Here is a 26980-nt window from a genome sequence, read left to right as displayed (position 1 = left end):
ACGAGGAGGAACATGTGGTTTCAAAAAGATCAGTGGGAGCACAGTTGTCCTCGTATTGTACGTAGATGACATCCTCCTAATTGAGAATGACATTCTCATGTTGACCTCAGTCAAAGTATGATTGTCTAAGGAGTTCTCTATGAAAGATCTAGGAGAGGCATCCTTTATACTGGATATTAAGGTCTATAGAGATAGACCAAATAGGATGCTCGAACTTTCACAGAAGATGTACATAAAGGAGGTGCTAAAAAAGTTTAGCATGAAAAACTCCAAAAGAGGTTTAGTACCTTTTAGACATGGCATTCATCTCTCTAAGAAGATGTGCCCTAGCACACTTGAGGAGATTGAATGTATGAGCAAGATCCCTTATGCTTCGGCAATAGGAAGCCTCATGTATGCCATGCTATGTACACGACCTGATATAGCCCATGCTGTGAGTGTCACAAGCAGATATCAGTCGAATCCAGGCAAAGAGCACTGGACTTCTGTGAAATGTATCTTTAAGTACTTGAGAAGGACTAAGGATATGTTTCTAGTCTTTGGGAATGGAGAACTTCAGATTTAGGGATATATAGACTCAGACTTTATATCTGATATAGATGATCGAAAGTCGACATCTGGGAGTCTGTTCATTTGCAATGGTGGTGCAGTCAGCTGGAAGAGTTCCAAGCAGACAGTGATTGCTGATTCCACCATAGAATCAGAGTACATTGCTGCATCGAAAGTTGTGAAGGAGGCATTCTGGTATAAAAAATTTACTGCGGAGCTTGGAGTGATGCTATCGGATGCCATCCCTCTTTACTATAACAATAATAGCGCCATAGCCCTAGCTAAGGAGCCAAGGTCTCACCAGAAGTCCAAGCACATTGAGCGGCGATTCCATCTGATCCATGATTACCTCGAAAAGGGTTATGTCGAGGTCAAGAGAGTCGACTTCATAAATAATGTGGCAGACCTACTGACAAAGTCATTGGACCAGTAAAAGATCGAAGCCCACCTTGAGAAGATGGGACTTAGATATGTAGCCTATTGGTATTAGGTCAAGTGGGAGTTTGTTAGATGTGTGCCCTAAATGCCAGATTGGCTGACACATTCCTATACAGAATTAAGGGTAAATTTATAATTTTGACTATAAATTAATAAATGGATTATTCTTCTATCACATTTGTACATTGTGTCTGTGATACATCCTTTGAGTTAGTAGGAATGTCAATTCATATTTTCAAGAGTTGAAATTAAGCATGAATTTAATAACTAACTCATAAACAGTTCTGACCATAGGATCATCAACGAGGATAGTGATCGAATTGGAAGGTTGGTGACGATCATTTCTTAGGATAGATGTGTCTTTGAGTCTACGGTGTAGAGATATCGACAGAAGTACAGATATTCATTGAGAACGAGAGTACTGAGCGTGACCACCTCGAGCAGTCTAAGGAAGTCTACCTTCTCATCGATGACTAGCTCGATGCTGCAGTTGTGTGTCTAGTTCTTTGATCTGAGGTGCATCTGACAGTTCATCTTGAGTGTGTTATAGTTTGACTACACCATAACTCGGTCTCCTAGCCATTTAGAATCCTGAGGTGTATGTTGGCTATAGCATATTCATTGTAGGAACTAGGTCGCACCAAGATGGGATCTATCAACCTCGGTAGATGAGGAGTAGTCCTATGATGATCGAAAGATCGAGTCCTTAAGCCCGTGGCCATGACAGAGTGAAATAATAGAAAAAAAGTTTTCCATTGGGGTTTCACATCAGACTCGAATCGATCGATTGATTCATATGACTGATGTTAGGTTTGACGAGTTCACCTTAACCTAATTCAGTCGGGACTCATGATAGAGGAACTCCATCACACAGGTAGCTGCACCGAGAGTTCATCTTCAATTCTGATGGGTTGCCACCACATACTGCTAGGTGTCACTGGTAGATTTTGAGAGCAATTAGAACGATATTGATGATCGATCATTCTAATTGTCTGAATCAGAAGAGTTCTGATCCATCGAAAGAAGTTTCGATGATGTCGATGATGAGATCATGACATGTCTCATTACCATACAGAATTGAACCTAACTGGATCACACTAACAATGGTTAGGATCTGGATGTCATCAATTGGGCTAACCTAATTGATTTGGATAAGATCCAATTAGGTTCAAGGAAATCGTGCTAGCACACGATTGAGCCTAACTTTCTCCTCGTATAATCTTTTCTATCTCTACTGAGCCAAATATGATTTGACTTATCCAGAGAACCTTGAAAAAATTTTTCTCAGTCTAAATGAAGCTTGTCTAGCTTAGAAAAGGCTTGTCTTAATTCATGAGATGAATTTAAGACAAGCACTTGCTAATTTCTATCACCTGTCAATTTCATTTTAGGACATCTGTCAAATATTGACATATGGGTCTTAAATTGAAGAGAGCTCATTGAAAGATTTTTGTGGAGTGTCTACATATCAAAATTATATTGAATTAGGTGCCATAATCAGATTATGGCATGAGCCCAATTAGATTAAAGTGGGCGCCCCAATGGATAAGGATGAAGAGTCCTATTTAACATGGACTCTTTGGCACCAACCCTTGCTTGTGCTTATCCAAAGTTGGTGCCAATAGGAGAGAGGGTGGGGCTTCTTATTTGATATGATCAAATGACATCCACTCCATCAATTAAATTTTTTTAGAATTAATTAAATTTTTTGATTGGTCGAATGATGTGGCACTGTGCAGTGCAGCAGGGTCTATATAAACCTTGCCTGCGCCTAGGGTTTTAAGTTTGTGTGGTTTCAAAGCTGCTGGCCCCTCCCTTCTTCTCCATGTCCTCCCTGCTCTCCTATCTCCCCTCTTTATGTCCAAGGAGTTGGACCTTCATCTGGTGCAAGAAAAGGCATGGTGATGCCTGGAACAGAAGGCTGCAGGACATCTTCGACAGGCTGCTGCTCCAACTTCAGAAGGAGTTCTGAAGTAGTTCCAATCAGATAGAGATCTAATTTTTGGAGTATAGATTCATGAGGAGAAGACATTCTAAGTCCTACCTGAGTGGATACCGGTAGAGGCAGCGCTTGTGTGGCTACATCAGAACTCGGGCTGTGCAGAGATCATCTACAGGGTAATCAGATTACCCTTGAGGTATTACTTTTTCTTCATCCCTTTTAGATTATTTTAGACTTTATTAGATATGAAGATTAGATCTAGAGACTTAATCTAAATAAATATAGGATAATTTTTTTTTTAAATTATTCCACCTCAGATTTGATGAAATCTAGAAGATCCTACAAAGAAAAAAGATGGTTTTTCTTTCAGATACTGCATTTGCCTTGTGAAGGCTATACCAATATGGAGCTCCCTATTAAAGAAGAAGGAATTAATGTTATCTAGGAAGAACTTATACTGGAAGTCTAAATAAATTGGAAGCAAAAATTCTTCTGTTGAGATGAGGCTGTTACAATCACTTGGTAACCAAACTGTTTATCCCTAGGAGTGGTAGACACGACCTTCTATCTGTTAGGACCTCCCTGCATTGATGTTTGAGGCCATGAGAGAGACCTTGAATAGGTCCAAGGCACACTTGTCTTTTGGTATGGCTCTCACCTTAGTTTTTTAGGAGGTTCGGAGTCAGTTTTGAGGGGGAGGCAGTTGCTAGACTATCTCGCTCCGACACTATCAATCGCCATACACTGCATTACATGAGATTTTCTAAGACTGATGGCGGTTGGACAAAAGGTGTGAAAGAGAGAGCTGAGGATAGAGTAGGAGGAAGGACCATCCTCACCTCTTCGTGATCATAGAGCAGCATCTTCAGATATTCAGTTCATATTTGATCACGAGGCTGGTCCTTCAGAGTCTGTGAGGAGGCATGCTTCAGTTTCACAGTCAGAGAGCAGGGCACATCCTTCAGAGCTCAGATTGGCAGATGATCAGATTGAGATGATGTCCAGCATGTAGCCTCCATTTTATCTCAGCAGTTTGCCACTTCAGTATTTGCTCAAAGATTGACATCCCAGATTGACTCAAACCAGACTCTGATCCTCATATTTCTATTATTTTTCAAATATTCACTGATCAGTCGGTACGTATTGAGCAGCTTGAGGGATGTATTTTGAGATTGACAGGCAGAGTTTGGATTTGTAGGGGTAAATATTAGCTTTAGCCCATCTCCAGCCGCATGAGGACATCACAGAGGTCTCAGACCTATCTGCAAAGATGGCTAGACTTTGAGGAGTCTTAGAGAGTGGTTTTGACTTCTTGAGGAGAAGATCAGGGGATCCAGTGAGCATTGGATCTTTTGGACACCATCAGACTTTTTCTTATTGCACAATCTGTAGCTTCTCAGGCTCCAGGATCTCTCACCCCTCTACTCATGTTGGTACCTCTATCCGTGGCCGAGGCAGACGTGGTCAAGGTCGTGCTCGTGACTTGATCCTACATCTTCTCACCCTTCTCTGATTCTTCAGATTTTGATCTCTCTAGCTATGACATCTATTAGATCTAGATTAGTTTATCTCCTATGTCTAGATCTATCTTATGGCCTTGTATTTATTGGCTAATTAACTCTTGGATAGTTTCTATCCATGACTTTTGTATTTTGAGTTGACTCATGTGTATTGAGACAACTTTTGTATTCAATCACTTTTGAATATATATATATATATATATATATATTATATATATATATATTATATATGGCTTTGACTTTCATAAATATCTATGAATGTGATCAAATTGAATTATTTTAATTATGAGATATGAAAAATAACTCATATTAGTGCTGAGAATATTATGAATTACAATATCTTCTAGATGAGCAAATTGATATATCCTTTATGTTTGCTATGTTGAGGAGAGTAGAGAAATAGCAATCAAAGAAGGAGGCTAAGAAGTAAAATATGGTATCAAAAAGGGAGAGTAAAGAAATATATCCTTTTGTCATCTTTTTTTTCTTTTCTCTATGCTTAAATCCCTTAAGATCTTTATTGATGCTATCAAAAAGGGAGAGTAAAGAAATTTATCCCTTTCAAGATCTCTTAAAGGAGGAGTAGAGAATCTTAATTGATGCTATAAAAAGGGGGAGTAAAGAAAATTTATCCTTTCAAGATCCCTTAAAAAAGGAGTAGAGAATCTTAATTGATGCTGTCAAAAAGAGAGAGTAGAGATCAAAATCAAATTTGAGCAATAAGCAATAAAGAAATGAGCAATAAAAATAAAGAATTAGTAATAAGCAAAATTATTAAGCAATGTGTTAAAGAACCAAAATCATCAGCTCCTTTTTATCTAATTTTCAAAGCAAATGACTTATAAGTAAATTTTAATTGATTCAAACTGCTTATGATACATTCCGTTCAAATACTGGCTATGATATTGAGTGATGCATCTTCATAAATTTGAAATTCATGTTCAATGCTTTATATATACTTTGCTCAAGTATTTTGTCATCATCAAAAAGGGAGAGATTGTTGCTCCTTGAATTGATTTTGATGATTAAAAAGTATTTGAGGGGGTTACTAATGATTTTGGTTGAAGAAAGATTATTGTATTTCAGAGATAAAATCATAATTTCACTAAGTTTGATTCGGGAAGCCTCAAGAGCAAGAGCAGAAGATTTGTAATCTATTGGGTATTTTAAATTTTTGGATGTATATTTTGAAAGAAAATCATGTTTATAATTTGAATCGACCCATGAGTCGACTCCATGTTAAAAGGGGCTGATGACACGTTATTTTAGCTGGCACACCCAATGATCGACCCCATGAGTCGACCCTGAGCATGAGTCGACCCTATGAGTCGACCTCTGTTGCTGTGCAAGCCAAGATACAGAACTGTCAATTTTTGTTCTACGCTATATGAGCTGCCCATGAGTCAACCTGTGCTTGAGTCGACCCATGAGTCGACTCTGTGAATGAGTCACCCTATGAGTCGACTCCTGAATGGAAAACTCTACAACGGCTAGTTTTTTGCTCATTCTGGCTGCATTTAATGCCCATTTAATGTACTATACGGCTCTATTCAGGCCAGATTACTCTCCACCATCATTTAATTATAAAGGCACTTAAAGGAGGGAATCAAAGAGAGAGAAGAGGTTATTCAAGCATTCATTTTTCACCCTAAGAAAAGAGCCGCTTGAAGTTAAAGAAGCTTTTATTTAAGTTCCAACCTCTCAAGAGCTATTCAAGTCTAACCACTTGAGAGAATTCAAAAAGCTTGCTTCTCTTTGTGTAAAGTATATTTAAAGCTTTATTGCTCATTAAAGGAGCTACATCTATATTTCTATGCAATTAACTGTCATACTCCTTTTGAGTTATTATTTTTATTTAGGAAGGGTTCCAAATATGAAAGGTTGATCCGAACCTTGAATCGAATTGTATTAGGTTGGTTTGTACTGAAAATAAGTATTCTAGCTTAGAATAGCTAGAGTCAGAGGTTCGATGTTATATTCGGGTTGAATACAGTTTAGTGAATTTGAATTCTCAGTAGGAGCTTAGGGAGTGGATTAGGTGCAAGGTTGGCACTGACCATATAAATCTTTTATTTGTGTTGTGCTACTTGCTCTCCTTTAAATTCTTTATCCTCTTGCATTCTTGCATCCAACTTCTAACCTTGCATAAATTACACTCTCCATACTTATCTGCCCATTGTTAAATATTCTTCATAGTTTAAGTTAAATTTAAATTTTTTAAAAACCCATTCGCCCCCATCTTGGGTGCATAGCTGGGCAACACTAACTTTGTAGGTTTCTACTTGACCATCTACTCTGATCTTCCTTTTGAAGATCCACTTGCACCCTATTGGGTCACACCCTTAGGTCATCAACCAAGGTCACACTTGATTGGTATTCATCAGTCCGTTCAGATTTCATAGCTTTAGTTATCTGTTTGAGTTCTATCATGAAGCTTCCGAATAGGTCAGTAGATTAACATTCTAAATGATGTTGATAGAATTGTTATTCTCAATGACAAAATTATATCTCAGAGATGCTTGACGTACTCTATTTGACCTTCGAAGAGGAGGTGGTATAGTGGAGTACCTCATCCTTGGTACTTTTGATTGAGGATTTCTTGTGGTCCAACCACTGGTATTTCTGGATCGGTTTGTAGATCATGAACTTTCATAAATTCAATATTCCTCCACTGCCTCCTTCTTGGATAAATTCATGTTTCAAGAAGTGACGTACCTACTAACAAACACCTTTGGTTCAGTAGGGTGATTGAAATAATATCTATATTTTATTAAGATACTCTACAACCTACACTTGTTGATCTAGCATTAAGCTTAGTCTAAAAATATTTTTAACATAAGTGGGACATCCCAAAGTCTTAGATGTTAATTAGGCTTCCTTCCATTCCATATCTCATATGGAGTGCTTGCAACAGACTTGAAGGTATCTGTTTATATATATGTGGCAGTCTCTAGGGCATTATCCTAGAAAGATATTGGGAGATCAATGAAGCATTCATGGACCGCATCATATCCATCATAAGATGATTTCTCCTTTCTGCACACCATTTACTAAGGCATATTAGGAGGGATCCATTCATAGAGAATATTTTACTTTTAGATGATCAAGAATTCACTAGATAAGTACTCTCCTCTTCAATCAGATCGAAGAACTTGATTCTTTTTCAGTTTGTTCTCGACCATACTTGATATCCTTGAACTTATCAAAGCTTCGATTTATGTTTCATAAGATACACATATCCAAACCTTAATAAATCATCTGTAAAGATGGAGTATCTTCTTCTGGCCTGAGTTGTTATCGATCCATATATATCTATATGTACTAGAGCTAACAACTCACTTGTCCTCTCTATTCTAGAAATAGAGTCTTGGTCATCTTATCCATGAGACAAGATTTATAAGTTCCAATGATTCATAATCATTTGGGTCAAGAATTTTTCTTTGTATAACTGTTTATCTGACTCACTAATATGACCAAGACACAATGCCAGAGATATGTGACATTCATATTTTTTCTCTTTCTCTTTATATTTCTTTCAATATGAAAATATTTATTGAGTACAGAATTAAAGATTTTATCAATATATCACTGCCATAAAATTATTAAAAAAAATAGAGTATCCATTTTCTATTAGCTTTATTTCATAACCTTGTTTCAATAACAAAGTTATAGAAATAATATTTCTAATGATATTGGCATGAAAACAGTCTTTAATTCTAAATTTGCTAAGGTAAATTAAGCATACAGGTTCCCACAGCCTCTGCGCTAATGGACTCTCCATTTGTGCCATAAAGCTCGAGGTTATCTTTTCAGATCTTTTATATTCTGTATTACAGTAACGAACTACAAAAGTGATCTACAGGTGGTATCCAATACCAATATCAGAGTCTGAATCACTTAATTGAAAAATAGGTCTGTATCATATACACACCTTTTGGTGTTACACTTGCACCCTACTTCAATCTTACAAGATATTCTTGTAATTATACTTTCAATTTTTAAATTTGTCACAAATAATATCCATACGGATATCATTACTTCTCATTATTACTGACCAATCTAGGGTCAGAAATATCCAGAATATCGAAGTTTTTTCTGATATAAACCTAATTGTAAGTTCCTCAACCAATCACATAGTTATATCGATCAACATAGTTTTATTTATTATATCATGGGGTGAAACTAAAGAAGCCATAAGTAGACTTAATCTATATAAATAATGTATAAGCAGACCACTCATGTTGACATGCATAACTAGATGAGGACTTTTAAAACTAGTTATGTCTCCACTATTTTATCAGATATCATAGCCCTCTCCATGGTAAACGAGATATATTTATATTTATCTTGATGGAATTGAAACCCTAATTCTCATAACAATCTTGTGTTAACACAACAAACCCTTATGAGTTTATAGGTAGTGTTGGTGCAGAATTTCACCGATACCGGAGAAGCTGGAGTCGAGGGGATCACGGCCGCCATAGGACCTGCAAGAAAAGTCTAAATCAGAGTTGGAGGTGCTCCAGCAGACCTCCGACGTCAAGTCAGTACCCTGCTTCAATGAAATGGAGCATCGAATGAATTTAGCAGAGATTAGAGATAGTGCTTAGAGCTTAGAGGAGAATGTATTGGGGGTCTCTTTTATAGATGGGAGAGCGTAATCGATTGACAGTGACATTCGTAATTGCCTGGTAGTGGGTCATCGGGGCCACGTGGAGTTTGTTACGGAGAGTAGTGGTGTCCGTTGTCATGACTTACCGGAGAGTGGTGGGGCCACGTGGAGTTTGGTTACAGAGAGTGGAGTGGTGTTCGTTGTCACGACTTGCTGGAGAGTTCGGACCGGACGGCTGAAGCTCGGTTGGGACGTCTGGTGGAGCGAAATAGCTCTCTGTCTCAGTAATCTAAGAGAAACTCGGATATTTCGAGGTTGCTGATGGATTAAGTATTGTTGGGTGCCTTAGGCGTTGATGCTGCAGACGGAGTCCTTGCTATAGAAGTTCGGATGGAAAACTTTCTGTTGAGAAATCTGATTGGAGTCTGATTGCTAGAGAAGTCCGTCTGAAATTTGTCTGATGTAGAAGCTGTCTGAAGACTGTCCGCTAGAGAGGTCCGATTGCATGAGAAATCCGATAGAAGGTCGATCGATAGCGAAATTCGAAGGTGTTGTGGAAGTCATCTGCTGGAGAGTCTGGAGGACACTGTGAAGGTCGACCGCTGGAGGGGTCCAGAAGGAATTTGTCCGTTGGAGGGATCCGATTGGCACTATTGAAGTTCGGTTGGTGCTGTTGAAGGTTGATGGCTGGAGAGGTACAGAAGACACAGGAGACAGTCGCCACTATAGAATTCGGCTGCTGGAGCTCGTCCGTTGTAGAAGTTCATCTGAAATCCATCCGCTATAGAAGTTTGGATGGAGTCCGATCTTGCAGAGTCCGAAAGGAGGCCGTTACTGTAGAAGCTCGGATGGAGGCCGATTGCTGTGGAAGTCCGGATGGAGACCGCTTATTGCAGAAGCTCGGATGGAGGCCGGTTGCCGTGGAAGTCCGGATGGAGACCACTTATTATAGAAGCTCGGATGGAGGTCGGTTGTCGTGGAAGTTCGGATGGAGACCGCTTATTGTAGAAGCTCGGATGGAGGTTGGTTGCTGTGGAAGCCCGGATGGAGATCGCTTATTGTAGAAGCTCAGATGGAGGCCAGTTAACGTGGAAGCCCGAATGGAGACCGCTTATTGTAGAAGCTCGGATGAAGGCTGGTTGTTGTGGAAGTCCGGATGGAGATCGCTTATTATAGAAGCTCGGTTGAAGTCCACTTGTAATAGAAGTTCGGACGAAATTCGCTTACTGTAGAAGCTCGGATGAAATTCGAAAGGCCATCGACCACTGTAGAAATTTGGATGGAGTCTGGTTACTATAAAAGTCCTGCTGCTGGAGAAGTCCGGACATTGACGAAGTCTGAAAGAAGCTCGGAGTAAAGTCGATCGTGATAGGAGGAAGACTGGAAGAGATTTGGAGAGTAGTCAATCATTGTAGAAAATCCACTGATAGTGAAGCCCAGAGAGTATTTGGAGCAGTCCGATAGACGATTGAAGGAGCTCATTATTGGAGAAGTTTGGAGGGTACGATAGGAGTTCATCCGTTGGAGAAATCTGGAGGACACTGTGGAAGGTCGACTGCTGGAGGAGTCCGGATGGTATTGTGGAAGCTCGGATGGTCGGAGGAGTTCAGAAAGATGCCGCATAAGGTCGGAAGCCGGAAGAGTCCTGGGAGGGTTGGCCTCTTACGAACTTTGGCTAAGGTTATTTTATACCCAACACCAATCTTCCTACTTTCGAGTTTGGATTTCGAATGAAGGAAGTACAGAGAAATTTTCACAGCCAAAGTTGCCCCCCCTTGATTTCGTGCTCGATTGTTTTCAGATATTTTGATGTTTGGCGCGTCGGTGCTAGAGTCTTTTCAAATCGAGGTGACCCAAAATTTTTTTTCAAAATTCTCTTTGGAGCGGTTGCCCCAGGTACGACGTAATAATGATTCTGTCAGTCGTCAGCTATCTGCCACGATGAGTGGGACATGCGGTGGTTGTAGATCGTCCAAAGGAGATCTGCAATCATTATTGCGCCAGACCCTGAGGTCTATTTAAACCCATCCTCCTCCTTCAGGGATTCACCTTGCTTGAGATTTTCTTCGGTCCCCTCTTCTTCCCTGAGAGCTTCATCCTCCTCCAGCGTCCCTTTCAATCTTAGGCATCCTTCAGGTCGACCTCCATCACCTTCACTGCCCTCCTGCACCTCTCAGACCAGCCTAGGTTAGTTCCGAAACCCTTCTTTTTCTTGCTATTCTTCCATTTTTCTCCTCTGCATTCTGTCCATTCGGTTTCTCCACGAGCGCCTTGTTTTCTATTTTTCTCAATTTTTTGAGATTTTTTTGGGGCAAAATATCCTCCAACACTTCCTCCTCTAGCAGTTCTAGAAGTTCGTCAGCTCCAGCCCCCAAAATCCTAGTACTGTAGATGAATCCGTACTTAGGATTGGACCTTATTCAGTCTTTGTACCAGACACCATTCCCAGCTCTTTAACCTCGGACGAACTCTCGCTGATTAGGATTCAGTACGGGATTCCTCCAGAGTATGAGTTTGAGCTTTTCGGGCCAACTGACCGGGCTAGCACCCCTCCCCTGGCCGCTTTTGTTTATACCAGGAAGCCTTCCGCATCGGGCTTCGACTTCCACTCCCACCATTTGTTGTTGCTCTTTTTGCTTTTTAAATATTCTCTAGCTTCTGTAGTGCCGAACTCCTTTAGATTTCTAATAAAATTTTTTTTCCTCTGTCATTTAGCTGAAGTCCGACCAACTCTTCTCTTGTTTAGAAACTTTTATACCTTTAAGCATCACCTTCGGCAAAGGACTGGTGGTACTTCTCTCCCTAGTTTGGTAGAAAGGGGTTACTGAAAGGTGCCCCCTCTTCTATCCACAACTGGAAGGAGAGGTACTTCTACATCCAATGCCCGACCCTGATGCTGGGTTGCCCTTTGGGGCTCCCTGAGGGAATCCATCCATCGGGCTTCTAGTCTGGGAAAGGATGACCTTAAGCCTCCAATAAACTTAAGACTTATCTAGCTCCTCTCCTCCCGACCTTCTGAAGGAGTCACTTTTATTCAACGTTGGCCTGAGCCTCTCAACCTTGTCGTATTTTTCTTTCTCAAGTAATTCACTGCTTCCTCTTTCTCTTATTCTATTTCTAAGCTGTGCCGATCTTTTTTCATTGCAGACATGGATGCAGACACAGCTTAGATACTAGCCAAGGGTCTTAAGGCCCACAAGAGAAAGGCACCGCAACTTCTGGGTCAGCGAAGAAAGCAAGGGTAGAGGAGACAAGCTTGGCCGTGCTTGCCCAAGCGGCCATTATCGTTGACGCCCCCTCCGACATTGAGCCCGCAGTCCCCTGAGCTTCTTCAAGAAGCCCTCCGGTCGAGGTTCCCGCTCTAGAGTCTCGTCTCGAGGAGGTGCTGCGGGCCGAAAGGAAGAGAAGGAAGAAGACGGTGGCCCACAAGATCAGCAGTAGTAGGGTGCTATCGAAGGGTCCAACGGCTCTGAAGAGGATCCGGGGGAGAATCCCTTCAACAACAGAGATTAATAAAAAGGTTGGTCGATGGGTGTGTTTGCCCGAGATCGTCCACAGGATCGTCCATGTCGATCCTGAACAGTGGTTTGGGACTCCCTTGAGTCCTTTCTTGAGGTAGGCCGATTTACTTTTTCTTTCTTTCGCTTCTTCACTTAGTTCATTCCTTAGCTTTCATATTGACTTCTGGCCGCTCTTGCAGATTGGATACCAACTCATCGCCAACATCGAGGTGATGGAAAATGCAAAGAAGGAAGCAGCCCAGGTGGAGGAAGGTCACCAGGCTGAGGCTACCCATCTAAGGAGAAGGTCGTCGAAGTCACGAGTCTCCAAGAGGCACTCCAGAAGGAGGAACAAACTTTGACGGATCTGAATGCTACTTTGGAGGAAGAAGAAGGAAGGCAGAGGCCGAGTTCTCCAAGCTGAAGGAGCAGATCCCGATCCTAATCTCGGAGGCAAGGGCCCAAGCAGTGGAGGAGTTTAAGACCTCCTCCGAGATGAGAGATCTGAATATCAAGTTCGGCCAGGCCACCTTTATCAAAGGCTTCGAGCTTTATCAAGAGAAGGTGGTCGAAAAGTTTTCGAACTCGACCTCAGCTTCCTGGATGAAGCATCCGACGATGAAGCCAGACCTTTCGAAGCTGCTGTCGGTCTCCCTCCAGCCGGGACCTCTTCAACTGCCGCAACTGCCATGACCGACCTTTCGGGGCATCGAGCTCCTCCACTTCTGCTCCAGAGATCCGAAACCTCTAATTTTATACTTTTTTTTGTTATAATTTTTTTTTCTCTTTCTCTTGTACTTAAGAATTATTCAATCAATGAAATCGAATTCCTCTTTACAGAGAGCTCCTTTTTCTTCTTCTATTTTTTTTTCTTTTCTTGCAATGATTTGCATTATGATGCTCTTGTTTCCCGACAATAGTATCCTGCCGAAGCTCTTCCCTACCGTAAGGGATTCCTTTGAAGTCTATGATCCGGGATCTGAGAAGAAAGTTTGTCACCTAACGAAAAATCAAAGAAGATGGACGACGAACTTCACAGGCTGAGAAAGAGCCATTTGGAAGCCACCGTGGAGGTTACTCACCTTCGGAACCTCCACAAAAAGGACTTCATGGACTGCAGCCGGAAGAAGGCCAACTTCGAGAAGGAGCTTGAAGAACTCCAGAAATGTACCAGTGATCGATCTTGGACTCAGGCCTCCAAGATCAGCTCCCTCAAGGTCGAGTTGGCGGCCGCATGGGAGAAGATCGCCAATTGGAAGGAAGCTCATCCTAGCTTCCAACTCAGGCTGACTATGGTTGGGACTGGTCGAAGAAATTCTCTGACCTTCAGAAGCAGCTACAGGACGTCGAGATGAATTGCAACACTCACCGAGTTGGTTGGTGCGGGCAAATAGATAACTACAGAAGGAGGCTCAAGACGGCGACCGATGAGGTTGCTTGCCTTCAGAAGCAGTTGTCCGAAAGAGCCCAGGCCATTTCGATTCAAGGCTCCAACGAGCTTCGATCCTTGAGGGAGACCATGGAAGAACTGTCCGCAGCCCTTGGGAAGGAGAAGGACGAATTGCAGTGGCTAAAAATTTAGCTGGCCTATGAGCAGCAGGCGGTCAAGGATGCAGAAGCGGAGTTTGAAGTTCTGAGGAAGAGGCTTCGGGAATCGAAGGGCGAAAGCCAGCGGTTTCACCAAATGTATCGGGAGATGCTGTTAAGAAAGAAGAAACTGGAAGAAAAAGTTGAGAACTTAAAGCAATCCCTGATAATGGCTGGAACCGAGAGTTCGAAGTCAGAAGAAGCCGAGCTTCCTTAGAGCTTCTTTTACCTTTGTTCCATGTATTCTTTTCTTTTCTTATTGTTTTTTTTGGCCTTCAAAGGCTTTTGTAATGCTCTCTTTACTAATGAAATGAAAAAGAAATTTCTCATTATCTTGTCTATTCTTGCTCTGAGTTGTCGTTTATCGAGCATCTCTTATCTTTTGTCTTATTCGATGTCGACATTGTTTGAAGGTTTTGGTCATCGCTGTGTTGATTCATCCTTTTGTTCATGATCGAAGGTCTTTTCGAGGCCATTCGAATTTGACACTTTCTCCTGGTGTTTGAGCTTGGGGTCCGAACTTCTCGTTACTTTGAGAAAGTCTATGTTCTCTTGCTAGTGTTGGGTTCCCCCTTAGAGACTGAGAATTTTTGACAAGAGTTTTTTCCTCGTTGAGACGAGGTCCCTTGTGTCTTAGATGTAGGTCATTTTTTCTTATCTCTGGCGTAGCTCGTCGCTTTTCTTTTTCTCTTCCTCCTTTTTTTTATGTTGGGCGAGGGTTTTTCCTCTGCTCCTATCAGGGTTGTAGGGTGTAGAGGAGCCGTTGAGGAGGCTTTTCTCCTCATCTGGTCTTAAACGATCAGGTCTTCATTTGTGTCAGGATGAGGTTCTCCTCCTGTTTCCGACACAGTCAATTTCAGCTCATGTTAGGATGAGATTTTCCTTCTATTCCTAACAGGGCTGTAGGGGCACATAAAGGCCGTTGCGAGGCCTCTCCCCCATCCGGTATCTTAATAATCGGATCTTCGACTTTGCTTATGTTAGGATGAGGTTCTCCTCTTATTCCTAACATGGCTATGGGGGCGCATAAGAGCCATTGCGAGGCCTCTCCCCCCATCCGATCTCTTAATAATCGGATCTTCGACTTTGCTCATGTTAGGACAAGGTTCTCCTCCTGTTCCTTATTGGGAAATGTGTCCCAAAAAGCCAATCGTCAAGCTGTTGACGGTTGAGCAACCAAGTATTGTAATTGATTTGTTAATAAATAAAATATATTTGGCATCTTCATCATAAGCTTTCATCTTCTAATGAACTCCGTTGTTATGATGAAGTCCTTAGGACTATTTAAGTTCGATAAAGAGAGGATTTATCGATTAGTCCTTAAAATTGTTCACGATCAAATGATAAGCTGTTAATAAGGACGACAGCTTCTATCGAGCATAGGTCGCTGTAGGCCATATGGGTTGGTTGTTCTCTTAACCAAGGAGTGTGGAGACACTGGTATGGCATACAGGTGAGATGTAAGGGTACATCATCATTGAACGTGACCAACTCCAGAGCATTCTGCTGTCGAGAATGTCTCTGATGGGATATAGGTATAAGTGTCCCTTAGACTTGAGATCGCCTCAGTGACTTACAAGCAACTCACTGTGCTTTGGTACTGGACTAACTGAATTTCTAATTCAGGGACGGAAGGCTTCTGGGCACAGTCAAGTACTTACGAAGTCAGAGTGTGATCGAGATGGGATTGACCACTCCAAGAGTTGGAGAAGAATGAGTCGCTGTATTTCAATTTAGCAAAACCTTGGCCAGGGTAATCCATCAAATGGATTTGATATTTTGAAATACAATGTGGACAACCTGATCAGAGTTGACAGTTGAACTCTGGGGTGTCCTATGATCATTTTGGTCAAGGGAATGAATTATATGAAAACTATATCCGTATGGGTTCTAAGGATGTTGTTCTACACATTCGACCTATCCGATCGTCGGGTACCATTGCTAGATGATCACTTTGATTGGTACAGGAATTTATTTCTATGCTATCGGCTTAGGTTCGGACCTATGAGGTCACACACATTAGAGTTCATGATCCGATCGGATGGTTGATCAACGATTAAGAATCGTTCTAGGGTTAAATGATCAATACGATTGACATTTAATCCAGTGCAAGTATTGCAGGAGGATCGATTAGCAATTCGATTGCTAATTGGCTTAATTTGATTAAGCCAATGGGCTGAGATTAAGTTTAATTAAATATGATTTAATTAGATTTATTTGGGCTTGATTGGATCAAGTTCAATTGGTTTATTGGATAAGCCAAGTGCAAGAAAAAACTAGTCCTAGTTCAACTAGGACTTGGGTCAATCTAATTTCTAATTTGATTAGAAAATTAAATCATATTTAAATCTAATTTAATCTAATTAAATTAGGTTCTTAATTGGGTTAAGATCTATTTTAATTAGGTTGATCTAATTTTGATTTGATTTGGTTTGGGAAACCAAATTAAAACAAGTCATGAGATAGAATCCTAGTAAGACTAGGATTCCACCTTGCGCCACATAAGTCTTCCCCACGCCCTCTCTTTTATTCAACGCCAATCTCCACTTATTTTGTGTGACAAAAGCCCTCTCTCATGTCTCTCCCACGTTCACAAAAGGTTTCCTCTCTTCTTTCTTACATGGAAGGTAGTTTGGATCAAATCAAAAAGGAATAAGTTTTTATTTCGAATTCTATGAGATGGAGTTTTAGAAATCCAAAACTCTTTCAATTTTGCACCGAATTTATCCAAATTTTTTTTAGAATTTTTATAGCTTTTAGGGTACATATTGTGCACTCTTTGCTGATGATCCATACATGAAAATAAGGAGGAGGTGCTCAAGAGTTGGGCGCCCCTTATCTTGCCATGTTTGGATAAGCCTTGACTAGGTATTTGACCTAGACAAGGACTCTATCATATCTCTCTGTATAAAATAAATTTCTTCATGAAATTTTAGAAGAAGATGAAGATTTGAGATACCTTTAAGCCATCCAAAAATCAAAGAGAAAAACCTTTGGATCATTGAGATATAAAAGATGCAAGTTAGGGTATCTAGAGAGAAAAACGTGAAGAAGAAGAAGGTCTTCTTCTAGGGTTTTTGTTTTCATATCTTTCCTCCCTCCATCTTGAGTTTTCTGAGAGTGTCTCAGATTTAAAACTCCTCCTTTTACTTTCCATCTTTGGAAGAGTCCAAATCAAGAAGGAGGCACCTGATCAACCATCAAAGAAGGATCAGCGCAGTACTAGCATACTGTGCTGATTTCCTGAAGCAGGACTTCTGATCGAGATTCGTGGGCTCGTATGGATGACTCCTAGAGGTCAGACATGTGTGCGGCTTACAACATCATCCTTAAGCCCGGATCAGTGAGGTTAGAGCGTCTAACTTGCAAGGTAATAGATCTGATCTATTGTTTAATACATACATTAGATGTGGTATAGAAACATGTTGATATGATCAACATGTAGTTCATGCTATATTTATATATTTTAATTTTTGATTTAATACTATGTTATAATCATGTAATAGGATCTTAGATCTAGGGATTCTATAATTTTAGAAAATAAATTTTGATTTATTTTAGTCTTCCACTGTATGATCTTGAAAAAGTTTCAAGATCTAACCCTGAAACCCTAGATCTGGTTCCTACAATTGGTATCAGAGCCTAGGTTCTTTATTACATGATTATTTATACATACTTAGATTATTTCTTAAATTAGATCAAATTTATAATCTAATTATTAAATCTGAAATTAAAATTTTAGATCAATCATAAACTGCAAGGTTGTCCTGCTGTAAGGTTTACCCCTTACAATGCAAAGGTTGTCCTAGTTTGTGTAGATCTATCTTTAATCATAAATTTGTTAGATATGATCTAGATTAAATTTATGATTTGTTAGATTTAAAAGATATTTAAATCTAAAATAAAATCTCTTTGTTAATAATTTTTGTGCAAAGAAATTATTTAAAGTTGAAACTGTTTCAATTACATGAACCTGTTTAGATTAGATCTAAAGTAGTTTCATGTTTATTTCAGTTGTATCTTGATTATGAATCAAACATGCAATATGGTTGGTAGAATCATATTGTAAAATTATTTTACAGATATGAAAATTATTTTTTGAAAAGCCAAATCCAACCCTCAGCCCAAAACTTAATTAAGAATTAAGAAGTTGTTTGATTAGGTTCTAGGATTGTGAATTGAAGAACCTAAGACACAAATCATAACACATTGGGTTAATGGGTTAGTGGGAATTAGGTCCATTAATTGGGTAAGACCTATGGTTAGATTAAAGATGGACTTAATTAGAGAATTGACTAAATCTAATCAATTGTTGTCTTAGATTAGGTCAAGGATTCTCTAGATCAATTACAATAATTGTAGTTGGTCAAGTCCATATCTTTAACGAGAACCAAATGGACTTGATTCTTGGCTAAGCGGTCTAGCACGAACTGTTAGGTTGATCTAATCGAAACTAATTAAATCAGTTGGTGTCTAAGATAAACCAGACCGATGGTTTTTAATTGGGAGCCTGCTTACCTGACCATTTCTGATGGTGTCTAAGGCAAGCTTTGGCAGACCCTCCCACTGATCAAACTTACCTGGCCTCTTGGTGAAATTATGTTTTGATCGGATCACTTGACTATTCGAGCTGACCCATGTCAGCTAGGTAAATCAGTGTGACTGATTTAGGTGCTCCTAGACTAGCCCTTTTAATGGTCTCCTTTAAGCTGACTTGGTGAAGCCAGTGGGAGGATCATGATAAGCTGGTTCATCTGACCTCATCCTCTATATTATTTAAATCTTCTAAAATTATTAGGTTCTTAAAATGACAAAGTTATGGAGATAATTGAGTCATTGCCTCCCATTAAGGTGTTTGATAATGAGTCCATTAACTCAATAATCATTGCAGACCCAAAGGTCTGGTGCTTGTTGACTAATGGAATTATTACTCATCATATGAGGACTTGGAAGTGTCTCTCTAATGGTGGTTAGGTGAGCCAACCAAAGTTGGGCTTAATCATTCATTGGTTAGATACACCAAGTATGATCATGTTAATGGTTGGACCTAACCAGATCCTTACAGTGGAGGCCAAAGCCTACTGATTAGGTTTCTGGGGCAAAATTAAAATTACTAGAAATTATTTAGAGAAACAATTGGTTATGAACCTACCCTTAGATGTACATGGGTTGACCAACCAAAGTTGGGCTTGTGTGCAGTCTAAGTGGATTCTAGTACCCGCTAAGAAATTATGGTAATTCCTCGAGTTGGAGGTAGAGGCTACTAATTCGAATAAAATAGTGGGAGAAACCTTTTGATTAAAGTCCAAATCTTTAGGTTTAATGAATCAATTACTAATTAGGTTATGGTTCTCCTTTGTGCAAATATGGCCACTTCCCTATCGCTCCGATCATTGTTGGACAATGATAAGTTGGTGGGATCCAACTTCGATAGCTGGTATTAAAAGTTGAAGATAGTCCTGGAGCATGAACGGATCCTATATGTGATAATGGATCTTGCACCTGAGGAGCCAGCTATCAATGCACGTGGAACAGTCAGAGACACTTACCAGAAGTGGCTCAATGACCGGACCATGGTGCGCTATATCATGCTGGCTGCTATGAGCGATGAGTTCAGTCGCAGATTCGAGACGGCTCAGCCAAAGGACATGCTTCAAGTGTTGGAGGATGTCTTTGGCACACCCGATGACGTAGAGAGGCACAAGACTAGTTGTGCCATCTTCAACGCCAAAATACGGGATGGTGCCTCTGTCACTAATCATGTATTATACATGATCGAGCTGATAGAATGATTGAGCAAGCTCGGCTTTCCCTTGCATGAGCAGCTTGGGAAAGATGCAATACTGAACTCACTGCCCAAGTCTTATCTCCCATTCCTCACTCATTATAGAATGACAAAGCCTGAAGTAAACTACCATGGGTTACTGGGGTTGCTTCAGAACTTTGAGAAGGATCACTAACTTCATAAGGAGTCGGTGAACTTAGTGGGAGGTTCGTCTTCTGGTTCTCGACCTTTTGAGAAAGGGAAGAAGAACAAGAAGAAGAAAGTGAAGAAGGTGCAAGTTCAGGCTGGGACATCAGTGCAGAGCCAGACCAAAAAGATCAAGCCTGATAAGAGTCTATTCTACTGGCAAGCACCCTAGATTAGATAGTATGTCAGATATCTACTTATGGTACTGTAGGCTAGGTCATATAAACAAGAACAGAATAAAAAGGTTGACTCAAGAGGGAATCCTCGAAGTCAGTGATTGTGAATCACTTCTAACCTGTGAGTCCTGTCTTCTTGGTAAAATGACCAAGTCACCTTTTACTGAAAAAGGTGAGAGAGCTACTGAGCTCTTGGGCCTAGTACATACTGATGTTTGCAGGCCCATGAGCACCAGTGCTAGAGGTGGATATTTCTACTTCATAACTTTCACGGATGACCTATCCCGATATGGATATGTCTATCTGATGAAACATAAGTCCAATTCATTTGAAATGTTCAAACGATTCTGAAGTGAAGTAGAAAAATAAACTGAAAAGAGTATTAAAACTCTTCGATCTGATCGAGGAGGAGAATACCTTTCTAGTGAATTTCTCACATATCTAGGAGAGAATGGGATTCTCTCCCAATGGACTCCTCCAGGAATACCACAGCATAATGGTGTGTCTGAAAGGAGGAATCGGACTCTGTTAGATATGGTCCGATCCATGATGGGTTTTGCTAGCTTGCCGATATCCTTCTAGGGATATGCACTCGAATCGGCCTGTTATCTGTTAAATAGGGTTCCAAGTAAGTCTATAATTAAGACTCCATATGAGATATGGATGGGACGTAAGCCAGCACTTCACACCTTAGGGTTTGGGGGTGCCCGATCTATGTCAAACGACTAGTCACAGACAAAGTTGGACCTAGGTCTGACAAATGCTCATTCATAGGGTACCCCAAAGAGACAAAAAGATATTTTTTCTACCATGTTGATGAACAAAAGGTGTTCGTCAGCCTTAAGGCAATCTTTTTAGAAAAGGAGTTTCTTGGTGAAGGAACCGTTGCCTCTAAGGTTGAACTTGATGAAGTTCAACAGGTAGAAGGACCGACACCAATAGCTAAACCTGAGTCGGATATGATTAGATCAGATCCGGAGCCCAATGTACCTGCACCATTAAGGCGATCCGGTAGAGTACCACGTCAACTGGACAGATACTATGATTTCTTGATCCGGGACGGTGATCCCATCGAACTTGATGAGAATAATGAGGATCCGATCACCTATATGGATGCATTGCAGAGACTTGATTCCGAGAAATGGCTTGAAGCCATGAAATCCGAAATGGAGTCCATGAAGGTCAACGATGTATGGACATTGGTTGATCCACCTAAAGGGGTTAAACCCATTGGGTATAAATGGATCTTCAAAAGGAAGAGGGGCGCAGACGGAAAGGTGGAGACCTATAAAGCCCGTTTGGTCGCCAAGGGGTATCGTCAACGTTATGGTATTGACTATGACGAGACATTTTTCCCTATGGCAATGCTCAAATCCATTCGGATAATGCTTGCAATAGCTATCCATCTGGATTATGAGATCTGGCAGATGGATGTAAAGACAGCTTTCCTAAATGGAGAGCTGACCGAAGAGGTGTATATGATATAATCTGAGGGGTTTACATCCACAGATGAGTCCAAGGTGTGCAAGCTTCAGAGATCCATTTATGGATTGAAGCAAGCTTCTCGGAGTTGGAACATGCATTTTGATAAGGTGATCAAAACGTATGGCTTCATTAAGAATGGAGAAGAGCCCTGCATCTATAAATGGGCAAATGGTCCAGTTGTGGTATTCCTTGTCTTGTACGTGGATGATATTCTCTTAATCAGGAATGACATCCCGGACTACAGGGAATAAAAGTTTGTTTGTCATCACAGTTCTCCATGAAGGACTTGGGTGAAGCATCCTACATCTTAGGGATGAAGATCTATAGGGATAGATCTAAAAGGATGCTTGGGTTATCCCAGTCCATGTACATAGACACTGTGTTAAAGAGGTTCAGCATGGAGAATTTCAAGAAGGGCTATCTACCGATAGGCCAAAAAATTTCTCTCTCTAAGAAGGATTGTCCGATAACTCCTGAAGAGAGAGAGCGTATGAGTAGAGTCCCATATGCTTCAACCGTGGGATCTATCATGTACGCCATGATATGTACAAGACCAGATGTGGCATACTCACTAGGAGTAGTGAGTAGATACCAATCTGATCCTAGAGAAAATCACTGAAAAGTGGTTAAAGCCATCCTTAAGTATTTGAGAAATACTAAAGACCAATGGTTGGTTTATGGCGAGTCAGATCTGAAACTTGTGGGGTTCACAGACTCTAGCTTCCAATCTGACCATGATGACAGCAGGAGCATGTCGGGTTATATCTTTACTCTGAATGGTGGAGCCATCTGCTGGAAGAGTTTCAAGCAGCATACTGTGGCAGACTCTGTTTGTGAAGTAGAGTACATCGCAGCATCGGATGCCGCGAAGGAAGCTATGTGGCTAAGAAAATTCATCAACGAGCTCGGAGTAGCACCCTCCCTCGATGGTCTAGTCCTGCTCTACTGCGATAGCACTGGTACCATAGCTCAGGTGAAGGAACCCAAAGCACATCAGCGGACGAAGCACATCTTACGCCGCTTCCATCTGGTCTGGAAGATCGTGGATCGAGGTGACATTGACCTTCAGAAGATCGACGAAAAAGAGAACCTAGCCGACCCCTTCACTAAAGCCCTGGCGATAAAGGAGTTCGACAACCACAAGTCGAAGATGGATATTAGATACTGTGTCGAGTGGCTTTAGGACAAGTGGGAGTTGTTGGAAAATGTATCCCAAAAAGCCAATCGTCAAGCTGTTGACGGTTGAGCAACCAAGTATTGTAATTGATTTGTTAATAAATAAAATATATTTGGCATCTTCATCATAAGCTTTCATCTTCTAATGAACTCCGTTGTTATGATGAAGTCCTTAGGACTATTTAAGTTAGATAAAGAGAGGATTTATCGATTAGTCCTTAAAACTGTTCACGACCAAATGATAAGCTGTTAATAAGGACGACAGCTTCTATCGAGCATAGGTCGCTGTAGGCCATATGGGTTAGTTGTCCTTTTAACCAAGGAGTGTGGAGACACTGGTATGGCATACAGGTGAGATGTAAGGGTACATCATCATTCAACATGACCAACTCCAGAGTATTCTGCTGTCGAAAATGTCTCTGATGGGATATAGGTATAAGTGTCCCTTAGACTTGAGATCGCCTCAGTGACTTGCAAGTAACTCACTGTGATTTGGTACTGGACTAACTGAATTTCTAATTCAGGGATGGAAGGCTTCTGGGCACAGTCAAGTACTTGCGAAGTCAGAGTGTAATCGAGATGGGATTGATCACTCCAAAAGTTGGAGAAGAATGAGTCGCTGTATTTCAATTTAGCAAAACCTTGGCCAGGGTAATCCATCAAATGAATTTGATATTTTGAAATACAATGTGGACAACCTGATCAGAGTTGATAGTTGAACTCTGAGGTATCCTATGATCATTTTGGTCAAGGGGATGAATTATATGAAAACTATATCCGCATGGGTTCTAAGGATGTTGTTCTACACATTCGACCTATCCGGTTGTCGGGTACCATTGCTAGATGGTCACTTTGATTGGTACAAAAATTTATTCCTGTGCTACCAGCTTAAGTTCGGATCTATGAGGTCACACACATTAGAGTTCATGATCCGATCGGATGGTTGATCAACGATTAAGAATCATTCTAGGGTTAAATGATCAATACGATTGACATTTAATCCAGTGCAAGTATTGCAGGAGGATCGATTAGCAATTCGATTGCTAATTGGCTTAATTTGATTAAGTCAATGGGCTGAGATTAAGTCTAATTAAATATGATTTAATTAGATTTATTTTGGGCTTGATTGGATCAAGTTCAATTGGTTTATTGGATAAGCCAAGTGCAAGAAAAAACTAGTCCTAGTTCAACTAGGACTTGGGTCAATCTAATTTCTAATTTGATTAAAAAATTAAATCAGATTTAAATCTAATTTAATCTGATTAAATTAGGTTCTTAATTAGGTTAAGACCTATTTTAATTGGGTTGATCTAATTTTAGTTTGATTTGGTTTGGAAAACCAAATTAAAACAAGTCATGAGATAGAATCCTAGTAAGACTAGGATTCCACCTTGCGCCACATAAGCCTTCCCCACGCCCTCTCTTTTATTCAACGCCAATCTCCACTTATTTGGTGCGACAAAAGCCCTCTCCCAGGTCTCTCCCACGTTCACAAAAGGTTTTCTCTCTTCTTTCTTACATGGAAGGTGGTTTGGATCAAATCAAAAAGGAATAAGTTTGGATTTCGAATTCTATGAGATAGAGTTTTAGAAATCCAAAACTCTTTCAATTTTGCATCGAATTTATCCAAATTTTTTTTGAAATTTTCATGACTTTTAGGGTACATATTGTACACTCTTTTCTGGTGATCCATGCATGAAAATAAGGAGGAGGTGCTCAAGAGTTGGGCACCCCTTATCTTGCCATGTTTGGATAAGCCTTGATTAGGTATTTGACCTAGACAAGGACTCTATCATATCTCTCTATATAAAATGATTTTCTTTGTAAAATTTTAGGATAAGATAAAGATTTGAGAGACCTTTGAGCCATCTAAAAATCAAAGAGAAAAACTTTTGGGTCGTGGAGATATAAAAGATGCAAGTTAGGGTGTCTAGAGAGAAAAACGTGAAGAAGAAGAGGGTCTTCTTCTAGGATTTTTTGTTTTCATATCTTTCCTCCCTCCATCTTGAGTTTTCTAAGAGTGTCTCAGATCTAAAACTTCTTCTTTTACTTTTCATCTTTAGAAGAGTCCAAATCAAGAAGAAGGAGGCACCTGATCAACCATCAAAGAAGGATCAGCGCAGTACTAGCATACTGTGCTGATTTCCTGAAGTAGGACTTCTGATCGAGATTTGTGGGCTCGTATGGATGACTCCTAGAGGTCAGATGCATGTGCGGCTTGCAACATCATCCTTAAGCCTGGATCAGCGAGGTTAGAGCGTCTAACTTGCAAGGTAATAGATCTGATCTATTGTTTAATACATACATTAGATGTTGTATAGAAACATGTTGATATGATCAACATGTAGTTCATGCTATATTTATATATTTTAATTTTTGATTTAATGCTATGTAATAATCATGTAATAGAATCTTAGATCTAGGGATTCTCTGATTTTAGAAAATAAATTTTGATTTATTTTAGTCTTCCGCTGTATGATCTTAAAAAAGTTTCAAGATCTAACCCTGAAACTTTAGATCTGGTTCCTATATTCCTAACATGACTGTGGGGGCACATAAGGGCCATTGCAAGGGCCTCTCCCCCCATCCGATCTCTTAATAATCGGATCTTTGACTTTGCTCATATTAGGATGAGGTTCTCCTCCTGTTCCTAACATGGCTGTGAGGGTGCATAAGGGCTGTTGCGAGGGCCTCTCCCCCCATCCGATCTCTTAATAATCGGGTCTTCGACTTTGCTCATGTTAGAACGAGGTTCTCCTCCTGTTCCTAACATGACTGTGGGGGCACATAAGGACCGTTGCGAGGGCCTCTCCCCCCATCCGGTCTCTTAATAATCGGGCCTTCATTTGTGTCAGGATGAGGTTCTCCTCTTGTTCTTGACACGCTTAGTTTTGATTGTTTGAAGGAGCTACTCCCTGTCGTTATAAGCTCATGCGAAAAGAAAAGATATGCGAATATGAAACTTTTATTTAAGATAAAGTTATCGGTAATATATTCATAAATTTTTCGAATTTCATGGTCGCGGAAGGTCTGCTCCTCCGAGCTCTTTTAGATAGTATGTTCTAGGCCGGACTACCTTCCTGACTTCATATGGGCCTTTCCAGTTTGGAGCAAGTTTCCCTTGGTTCTGAGGTTGTGAAACAGCGGCTCGCCGAAGTACTAAGTCCCCCACTCTGAAGGCTTTGCTCTTGACCTGGGAGTTGTAGTAGCGGGCTACTTTCTGCTTGTAGGCTGCATCCGAACTTGAGCGGTCTCTCACTTTTCTTCTAACAAGTCGAGATTGGCTTTGAGATCCTGTGAGTTGCGCTGCTCGTCGAATGCCATGACTCACGTCGATGGAAGCTTGAGTTCAATCGGGATAACGGCTTCTGTTCCGAAGGCTAAGGCAAAGGGGGTCTCCCCCGTGGATAGTCTTTGGGTAGTTCGGTATGCCCATAACACATGATAAAGCTCGTCTGCCCAAGTTCCCTTTGCTTTTTTAAGTCTCGCCTTGATTCCTTGCAACAGAGTTCTGTTGGTCACTTTGGCTTTGCCGTTTGCCTGTGGATGGGCTACTGACGTGAATTTATGGGAGATGTTTAAGTCCTCACAAAATTCAGCAAACCTTGCTCCAGCAAATTATCGCCCATTATCAGTAATAAGGGTTCTGGGTAAGCCGAACCTACAAACGATTGACTTCCAGATGAAGTCCTGCACTTTAGCTTCTGTGATTTTCGCCGAAGGCTCGGCTTCGACCTACTTGGTGAAGTAGTCAATTGCTACCAGGAGGAACTTTCGCTGCCCGGACGTCATGGGAAAAGGTCCAAGGATATCCATCCCCCATTGTGCAAACGGCCACGGGGCACTCAAAGGTGTAAGTTTGGAGGTGGGCTGTCTTTGGATATTCGCATATCTCTAACACCGATCACACTTTCTGACATATTCAATGGAGTCGTGGTACATTGTAGGTTAGTAATAACCTTGTCGGAGCAATTTGTGGGATAAAGATCTGGCCCCCAGGTGACTTTCGTAGACTCCTTCATGT

This window comes from Elaeis guineensis, chromosome 1, assembly GCF_000442705.2.
Source record: "Elaeis guineensis isolate ETL-2024a chromosome 1, EG11, whole genome shotgun sequence".
Lineage (NCBI taxonomy): Eukaryota > Viridiplantae > Streptophyta > Magnoliopsida > Arecales > Arecaceae > Elaeis > Elaeis guineensis.
Note: the sequence above shows the minus strand (reverse complement) of the source record.